Below are 10,025 nucleotides of genomic sequence, written 5' to 3'. Positions count from 1 at the left end.
AACTGATTTTTCAGATTTTCTTTTAAGACTGGTGCAATCAGGGTAAGAACCTGCAGTTTCCAGAACAGACAGGAAATTCCATGAGACTTAATAAACACCATGCTTGGCTTGATGTTGCAGTAGGGTATTGAAAAGAAATATTATTGACCATAAGTCTGCCACACAGATGCATCTATAAGTTGCTGTCATTGGCAATAAGCCTGTAGCTATAACGGGTTACAGATGACTTTCTCAGAGCCTGACCTCTAGTCTCACAATCCCTAGAGCCGAAATCCTGTCTGTTCATCCCACCCTCTAGTTCTGAAGTAGTATGGGGCAAACCGGCGGCCAGTGACCCCTCGGCAGAGTATGTCACGGTGCTGGCCTTCAGTTCAGGCTGTTAGGTATAGAAAAGGCATTGCTTTTGTGCTGGTAGCTGATTGCAGATGTAAATTGGGGGCCCTTTGAAATGATTGTCCCTTCATTGTCATAATGCCTTTTCACCGAGACCTGGTGTGTTGTGTTTGTTATGCATTTTACTTGGGACTTGCTCTCTGTGAAATCCATAAAGGAAATGCTATGGCATTCTTGGGTGCTCTACTGGATATTGTCTCCAGATGTTTTTAAAGGTCCATCTTCTAATTCGACCCTTAAGAGGCTTTTCAGAAACTAAAGGGAGCAACTGGAAGCAGCTGCATAATATCTCAAATGACCTACTCAGTCCTTCCTTTCTTGATTTTTTTTTTCCCCCATGTAGGTTATCCATTTGCAACTAAAATCATAGTGCCAAAGGCGTTTTTGCATTGTGTAGAAACCATTCATGCACATCACTTTAACAATAGGGGGGCAGACCTGTTGCGAACTAGCCTAACCGGTCGTGTAAGTGGAGGCTTTAAAGGAGGAGGAAAGAATGATGGATGCAGTATACAGGGGCCCAGAAGACAAATGAGCATGATGAAATGGATACGGGCTGCACGGATTTGCATAATATTTGGGTTTGGGGACAGCAAGATGATGTCCTAATTTTCACAGTTTTCAGTCCACCATCAGGGTACCATCAAATGGGGCGTCTCCCAGTGTGTAAAGTGACACCATCATCTTCCTCCTTCTCCACTCCTTCAGATTCTCTTCATCACAGCTGGCCCAGCTTATCCTTTAAGGCAGCTTTTAATGTTGGAACACCTACTAGGCAAGGCCCTTGTATTTACCTATATAATACATAAAATAGGTGGGTGGGTATGTGCACGTGTGCGTGTGCGTGTTTGTCTGTCTGCACGTAACAGTCTTTCGGGAGGGTAAAGCAGGAGGTATCCAGGAAGCAAATGGTATTCGGAAAAGAAAATAAAGCCAGTCCTCAACCTTTTGTGACTGGACATGGCACAGGTAAGAGGCAGGAAGCTGAATTAATGCTGTCTCCTCCAGGTCCCAAAGCCACAATGGATTGGAGGAAGCTCCAGGAAGAGTGACAAAAATGCTGATAGGTTTGGAAAGTATAGCGTAAATGAGAAGATTAAGGAGGCTGGTATATATTCATTGCGGAGGAAAGGCGTGTGAAGGGAGATGTAATCACTGTCTGCAAATCCATAAAGAGACGCTACTGAGAGGATGGGGATCCATTTTTCTCAGTAGTTGGTACAAACAGGCCTAAGACATAATGGTCCTGAGGTGCAGCAGGGAACAGTTAGTTAAAAAATATGAGGGAAAACTTTATAACTCTAGGAACAGTTTGGTGACGGAGCAGGCTGCCAAGGCAGGCTATAGAGGCACCAGCGCTGGAGATATTCAAGGCAGAGATGAGTCACCCATCTGTCAGGGATGGTTTAGGTGTAATCAGACCTGCCACAATGTGCAGCAATGGCCTGGATGAGGCACCAGAGGTCTTTTCTCACCCAAACGAGTCTGTGATTTGTCATTTGTGCCTAATTCGGTGTGTGGTACCGGGTGCGTGAGTGTTTGCACTCCATTCCTAATGTTCCCGTGCACACCTGCAGCTCGGATGTCTCTTGGCCTGTACTGCCAGTTAGTCCGAACGCTTTCCCTCTCTTTCTTTCTTGCCCATTTGCTCCCCCTTGATGTGTTTCTCTTACATTTCCACATGTACTTCTTGTTTGCCAATCCTTTATTTCTATGTCACCTCTTGTCTCTTTTTGTCTTCATTTCACATATACGTGTGTGTGTGCTTTCATGCTCACATGTACCTGTGCCTGAGCGTGCTGCAGGTGGAGAAGGGAAGGCAGGAGGAGGATTTTTCTTTCCCTAATCAGAACTGCCGAGAATCGCCCAGTTCAGGTCTGAAAGCCTTAGAGATGTACTTGCATTGGTCCGTGCCTTTGGTAATACACTGGGCTGATGGGCATATGATGCCCAGCAAGAGGTGGAATGTTAACTCTGCTATATGATTTCCAGATCTGCTTCACATCTGATAATCTAGGGCTGCGCACAGGACAAGCCTGAGTCGGCCTGCGCCCCTGCTTGTGACTTACCTTGCACCCCACTTCTCTGCAAGCCCCCCACAAAAGCTGAAAAAGCCATCACGGCCGTCTGACAGAGACAACACAAATAACTCGCTGACAGTGACAAAAACTTTGCTGATGGTGATGTGCTGCATCTTCCCGAACTAGCAGCAGCATTAGGAGTGTTTTATTAAATTAACATGTGTTAAGTACTCATGCGGAGTGCCAGGTGGATTTTAGAGGGCAAAACCAGGCAAGATTTCCTCCAGCAGCAGTGAGTATGCTTGGACAGTCACCGAAGCCGACGTGTACTAGCTATTACTCTGACAGAGAGGATCATTAAGGTGCTTTTATTTTGAGTGTATGAGTGTATGCGCATGTGTGTACAGGAATCTATCTATTGTCTGAATTTATTTCATAAAATAAATTAGATTACCCAAGGATGTGTTCAGCTCTACATCACTTGCAGTTTTCAAATCAACATCAGATGTCTTTCTGAAAGACTTTTTTTGCTTCACTCACAAGTTTTTGAGTTAGAAATAGGGAAACTATGAGTGAAATGTACGGTCTGCGTCACTCAGGGAGAAGCCCTAGGTGATCTAAGCTCTTCCTTTCTAATCTTAAATATCAGTGAAGCTATCTGTTATATCAAGAAACTGTTGAACTTCAGTGTGCTTAAGTCAGGAAATAGCCAAGCTAGATTGTATGTGGAACCTTGCAGGGAAACAAAGGAGTCTGTGGTAAATACATTAATAATGATAATGAATATGCATGTTTACTCAGAAGTCATCTGGCGCTACCTTATAATGGCTACACTGAAATTACTTCCCAAAATTACAAGTGAACTTTTGGTCTTACTGCTAGTCTCCTGCAGGTATGTGTTACCCCCTTTCGTTATGTGGCTACATAGACGTTTTCACATAACACAACGTCAGTCTCGTTTTTTTTCTTTAACCTTAATCACCGTTGTGTAGCATCTTCTGCGCGTCTGTGCTTTTCCATATATGGCAGATAAACAGAAGCTGTGAAAGTAATTTGTACAAAAAAAAAAGCATAGTAAATTGTGTTAGACAACATGCTACAGATCAAGAACGGCAACAAAAGTAATAGTGAAGATGTGTTGGCATATAGAAGGGTTTATAATTAAATTGCAACATTAGCAATTTCATTGTTGGTGTTTCTTTAATATATCTTACGAGAAATGCTCTATTACTGCTTAAAGTAATTACTTTGTACTTGAAAACATGCATATATTTTAATGTCATCTGATGGAAGAAATCTCACTTTTCAATTTACTTGTACTCATCCATTTAGAAATGTATTGATAACTTTCAGATCAGTAGTTTTGTAGGATAAATTCTTTACTCAAACTCTCACTCATTAAAAAAAGAATTTAACAGTAGTTTAAAGAAAGCAGATTGATTACTGAGCGAAAGTAATATTTGAACTTTATTAAGACAGTCAAAAATAAATCATGTGCAAACTACAAAATAGTTAGATTGATACATAAGAGACCTAGTCAAACAAATCATCGGTTATCGTCATGAAAACTATACACTGTTAATACAACTCTGTATGCATATTTCTCAAAGAAACAGCTTTGGAGATAGTAGCATAATGAATTACTGTGCAGAGGTGTATCTGTCTGCAGCAGAGAAAATCTATCTTACTTTAAATGTGCATGGGTGCTGAGAAAATGATTAACATACAGACCCGGCACCAAGGAGAATATGGCATAAAAAGAAGCTTAAAGGTCATTTGCTGTGATGGACCAAGTACTAGCAACACCCAGAAAAACAGAGTTAAGGCAGGGTAGAGGAGGAAGGTCTGCTTAGCAGGAGTTCAGAAGGTTTAAGGATTTTGCCCTCCATTACTAAAATTGTATGGGTCAATTAGGACAATTATATCTTTCTCATGAATAGCATCTTTTAATAAAGGAGAAGCAATGGCAAAGAAGAATGGCAAGGAATGACAGGAAATTTGGATGCCGTTTCTGTCTTACCCCAGGCATGGATTATCTCTGTGCCAAGCTGATTCCTGGTACAAAGGAGAGAGACAGACCTCCTTCCCGTCTTCTAGTGCTTCGTTACGTGTCCTTGTCTGACCACGCTCATCTGAGCGTCATTTGTTAGGACTGCTAGCCCGTTACTCGCTGAGTGACTCAGGGGCATAACGTGGGTTGTGATCAAACATACATGCTGCTGGATCCCAGCAGTAACCTTTCCGGGCAGGATCTGGGCAAAAGCAAGTCATGGAGCATTCTGGAGAGATCAGAGTGTTCTCAACTGCAGGCTGGGGGGACATAACATCCTAATTAAAGTAATGAGGAAGCAAATCAAATGGCCACAGAATATGAGTTTGGAAACCCCCAAGCTCAAAGATACCACCCTGCTTATTAATATGAGTTTATTTTCATTCTGCTTCTTTTATTCTCTTTAAGTGTGACTCTTATATGAGGGAAGATATCTTGACTTGTATTACTGATCGTGCTTAAAGGACTCAAGTCCAGTTCAGGACCCTGTCCTCCTAGACGTTGGGTAGGACATAGTAGGAAACAGGCCTTGCTTTGAACGTATGGCAAAGGTACAACAACTCACAACCCATTTTGTAGGTAGAGACTCAAGGCAGAGAAAGAAGAGCCCTACCCCAAGACCATACAGGAGATCTGTCAGAACAGGTATCTGAACTGACAGGCTGTTCCATTGCCCCCGCAAAATCCCAGAAGTGGATTTTTTGTTTAATACCAGAGGAGTAAAAGATCAGCCTAGCCATCTCCCTGTCCAACTCAAGAGGTTTCTCTAAAGCACATTGCCTGGGGCTTTGTGCAGTCTAGATGCTTCCAGTGAAGGACTCCGTTTTGCCATGTCGTGGCATAGCTGAGTTGCTGGGGTGGTCTGAAGTAGGGAGGACGTGTCGACCCCGAAGCTGTAGTTCCCAGCAGCTGATCTTGTGACACAAGTCAGAGAGAGCAGGTGCTCCAGACACTTTGTGAAAAAGCTGGCTGCCAGTTTGGCACCCACATGCTGGCTGCTGGCTGCTCAGCCCCTCGGGTTTGCTGCTGCCGATGCTCCCCTCAGAGGTGCTGCTCCCAGCTGAACGATTTGGAGGATGTCAGTCTGAATCTGCATTCAAACTCAATCACTTCAAGATGAAGCAAGAAGCTGAAGTGACCTATTAGCACAGCCAGCAATCTTTGTATTTTTCTGATTATGTTTTATATATTTCTTTACCCTTTGTTCAATTACGGCAGGATCCCTTTCTTCTTGTCCGCTCGTGTTCTCTCTCAGTGCTAAGTGCCAGCTGTCACTGCCTGCTGGATAATTACCATTTTACAAACAGTGTTTAGGGAAATGCCATCAGTTTCTGAATATGTGGCTGTCAGGGCTTATTTGAGGGGCTTTCCTATGTTAACTACCTCTTCTCTTTTCAGGCAGGAGGGCAAGGGAGGGGAAGGAAGCCGGGAGATCTGTCTTGTCTCCAGGCATTTGAAGAAAAATTGCATTTCATCTTTTTCGCATTTTGACTGTCAATGCTTATTCCTTCCCCCACCCTCTCTCTCAGTTTATGCACTCCTCTCACTTTTTCTTTATGACAGGCTGCTCTGTCCTTCTTTGCAGCTCCAGTGGCCTGCAAGTGACTGGTGGCAGCAGTGAAGATAGAGCTGCTTATCATGGGGGGGTTACTAATGGGAAGGAGAGCATATTCTCAGAAATAGTCATGGCCCCTCATTACTGTAATATGCTACTTAAAGCTACACAGGTCTGCCTGAGGTTAAGCGGGGGATCTGGGAAAAAAGCTTATACTCTGATTGCCTTACTGCAAGAGGCAGTAGCACGAGTACAGCCAAGGAGGGATGAAGCCTAGATGTTGCTGAGGGAGGCTGAAATCCTGGATGTCAAAGCCAGACTCCAGAGAGGGACGGCATTAAGCCTTCTGCTAAAGACGTGGCTTTTCCAGGGCACAAACTATATGGAGGGTCCTGTCTGGGAGGGTGGCAGGGAAGAAGGCAGGGAGGCCACAGCATTTGATTGTGGTTTAATTTGCCTTTACTAAGAAAGGGGATGGGAGATGCATTAAAAAAACCCCATTTACATTCACCCGGAGGGGCTAGATCAAACTTGAGCTCTGTCAGCTCCAAAACCTTCTGCTGTTATTTAAAGAACCTTCTTCCCATTAGCAACAACTGGTAGCAGTTTCTTAATAATTTCTGTAGAGCCTCGGTCAGCAGAAGTCAGCATGAAAATCAGGGCCATGTGTACTACTAGGTCAAGACGTATAAGGTGGTCCCAGTAGTGCTCACATCCCTGAAGGAAGGCTTTCCTAAAAGCGTCAATATTTTGGCTTTCTAAGGATTTTTGCCAGCTATCCGCTTTGGGGACGCTTGAGGAGAAGACAACAGGAGCTACTTCTCAGGCAGAGCCGCTGCTCTGAACTTCTTGCCACGGTCTGAACAAGGGCGATGGGGTAGGGGAGGGTCCCAGGAGGGTGTAACTCGGGCTCAGTCGCAGCCTGGGACACTCCGACAGAGGAAGGTGACTCGAGCTCTAGCAGAGTCCGAGGAGTGGCGGCGTCTGCGAGGTTACAAGAGCTCGCGCAAAGCGTGCAGGAAAGTTGCTGAGCCGTGCCCTAGCTCGATGCGTAGGCTTCCCCCACTTACCATCGTGGCTGGATTTCCTCAGCAGGCCACCTGGGTAGCTCTCGGGGACTCCGGCACGAAGCAGCTGGTCTGTTGTGTTTTATGTTACTGGCTGGAGTTAGTGCTGTTAGAAGCGCCGCGACAGAGAAAGGTTTCTGCAGCAAGGCTTAAATACCGGTGTAAAGAATAAAGACCTCGGTGCAGCTGTGATTTGGCTTCTCGGACAGATGTGGTGTTGCGATTCGATGATAAAGACGCTAACATCTGCCGGGCTCAAGGGGTTCGATATACAGCCAGTCAATGCCTGTCCCATGTCCTCAGCCTTTCCTCTTGGTCCTGAATATGCTCGTGAGCTGCAGCTCCTGGGTGGCCTCTCTCAGCCCCAGCAGTGGCACAGACTGATGTCACTCCCATGCCGCCTGCCACCAGCTGAAGGGGAAGCAGCCATCCCTGATCTGCAGAGCCCTCTTCCATATTTTTTTCCCCTTGCCCCTCATTTTCCACACCAGGCCTGATCTCGTTGCTATGGTGATACACAAGGAGATGCGTCTGACTTGATGCACGCCGCTTCTGGAAACTGAGAAAAGCAATGCTCCTGTCCATGGCTTGGGTCTGACTCGGGGCTGTGGGGAGGACAGGAGGAAAGGTGTCTTGTGTAAGGAGAGAGATCTGTAGGAGATGAGTCTGTGGTTCTCACAGCTGGCACGAAAGCAGTTGCGAGATCAGTGCGATACCTGCCGAGCCATCAATCAAAAGCGCCCGGCTCCAGGAAACTCTTTAAGGATAGAAAATATCTCTAGGAGATTTAAAGATCCTATTGATACTCACACACTGAGTCACACTTCCCTGCAAAGGCCACTTAAGTGGAGACAGCGAATGCACACAAGTCCCTCTAGCAGGGGGATGCGGTTGAGGCTGGTGCTGTGCTTTCTCCAGGGCTTTGCCACCATGCAGGTAGGCAGGGGTAGGCAACGGGGTGCTTTGGAGCTGTGCACTGTCAGCAGTCACTCGCCTTGGAGCCTGCTCTGTGCTGTTTCGGGTCAGGGTTCCATTTAGCATCGCATACGTTACACAAATCACGTGGCTGACGGGCAGCGAACGATGCGGCAGGCGAGCAAGGAGGCAGCAACCAGCCTCCGTGCAGCTGGAGGCTTTGACGTGTAGGTCACCACGTGGCCCGTTGCTTCCAGGGGCAGCAGCAACCCGCACCAGCAGCTTCCCAGTTGCTCTCTCCAAGGGCCCTCTCTCAGCTTCTACCCACTCTTAATTCATGGCTCTGCTCCAAACTAGCTGCAAGGGAAAGGGATGATGGACGTGGAAATGGAAGGAGAATTAGGGAGGAGAGAGAAGAAGCAGAGCTACTCTAGTCCCTTACACAGAAGCAAGGAGTTTACTTCTAATAGGTAGGTTTTTCCCTCATCTGTCCTATGAAAAGGATGTGTCCTAGCCAACCGCCTGCTCGTGCCTTCTCTTTTTCTGTCCATCCGTTGTTAGTTATGCACCTTAAAGGGGAACAGGAGCCCAAGCTTGCGACACGGAGGGAAATGCCTGGACCCCTAGAAATCAGTGTTTAGCAGGTATCCTGCAGCCTCTCCTCTCCACAGCCAGACTGGGGAGTGCACCAGCCCCTTCTTCACTGAAACAGACAACTAGGCTGCTCAAAAAAATGGAAAGTGCTTTCAAAATCATGTCTTATTTTGAAAAGTATTATGTCAGCCTGCTGTTCACAGTCAACATGTAATGAAACACGTTCATTAGCCATTTGGGTCATAACTTCTCATGCTTTTCCGTGTTTGAGCTGCTCAGCAGCAGATTGCAAGGCATTTTTCTAGCCATCCTTCCCAACCCTTTGATAGTGATAAGCAATATGTTGCTTACTGTTAGTATCATGGTTATAAATGACCACCGTACTGCATGCTACCCAAATTTAACATGCTCAGACAGTTCTGTCGCTGGCAGCTACTCCATTCCTTAATAGCTGTCCCCAGAGTGAAACTGCTTTTAAGGAATAGAATGGCTGCCGTCTCCTCCTGTCGCACTGGGTATGAGGCAAGGCTGTCCTACTGCAGCGAAATTTGCTTCTCACCTCCTTGTTTCAACGACACTCGCTAAATTGTTTCAGTGGCATCATCACGCTCAGTGATGTATTGTGATTCTTTTTTAGGTATTGGCATCCTGAAAGATTCAAATAGCTTTGCGAGCCATTACCTTCCAGCACACTTCTACCCACCCAGCCATTTAAGGCCTTGCCTGGGTAATGTCAAAGCACGCCACAGACATGAATGCAGTCATCTCCGACTTCCCGAGACAGGGAAGAGTTAATAACCAGAAGTCTTGCACTGGAAACTGAGCCCTGGTGAGGTCGGGCAGGTTGTTCAAGGTCAAAGCATGAAGTCCGTGGCAGATCTAAGACCTATCATTTCCCAACCCAGAGCCTTAGCCACAGAGCTGTGCTTCCTTCCTCTGGAAGCAGCTGGTTTTCTTCCATCGTTTCTGTCTCTTAATTTCCTTCTCTCTGTGCTGTTTTTTATCACTTAGCCCGCAGAGCAATTGTGATCCTGTTTACTTGAGAGATGCTATACAAAATACAGTTGTATTGTATTTCATTTCATCCGCAAGCCGGCATTCTCTGAGGGAGGCCAGTTGCCGGTGAGGACAAATAACCAACAAAGCAAAGGGCAGGAGTGTTCAGCACTTTTTTTTGATTTTGATCTACTTCTTCCTTTAACGTACACACACATGGAGCCAAACCAAACTATTTTACTTCATGGAAGGGGCTTAGAGTTAAATCTTGAGTACAGTGCAGGCAGAGTCATTACCTAATGAAAGGAGGCTTATTGACTCCCTCTCAATTTAAGACCTCCTCTTGTCCTCCAATCCTTCAAGGGTAAAGCTATTAAAGTTAAACAAAACTCGAAACAAATCCAGGCCATGTCTATCAAGGAAATTGCCATGCC

Source organism: Harpia harpyja, chromosome 8 (assembly GCF_026419915.1).
Source record: "Harpia harpyja isolate bHarHar1 chromosome 8, bHarHar1 primary haplotype, whole genome shotgun sequence".
Lineage (NCBI taxonomy): Eukaryota > Metazoa > Chordata > Aves > Accipitriformes > Accipitridae > Harpia > Harpia harpyja.
The sequence above is the reverse complement of the archived record's forward strand: the minus strand, read 5'-3'. Positions refer to the sequence as shown.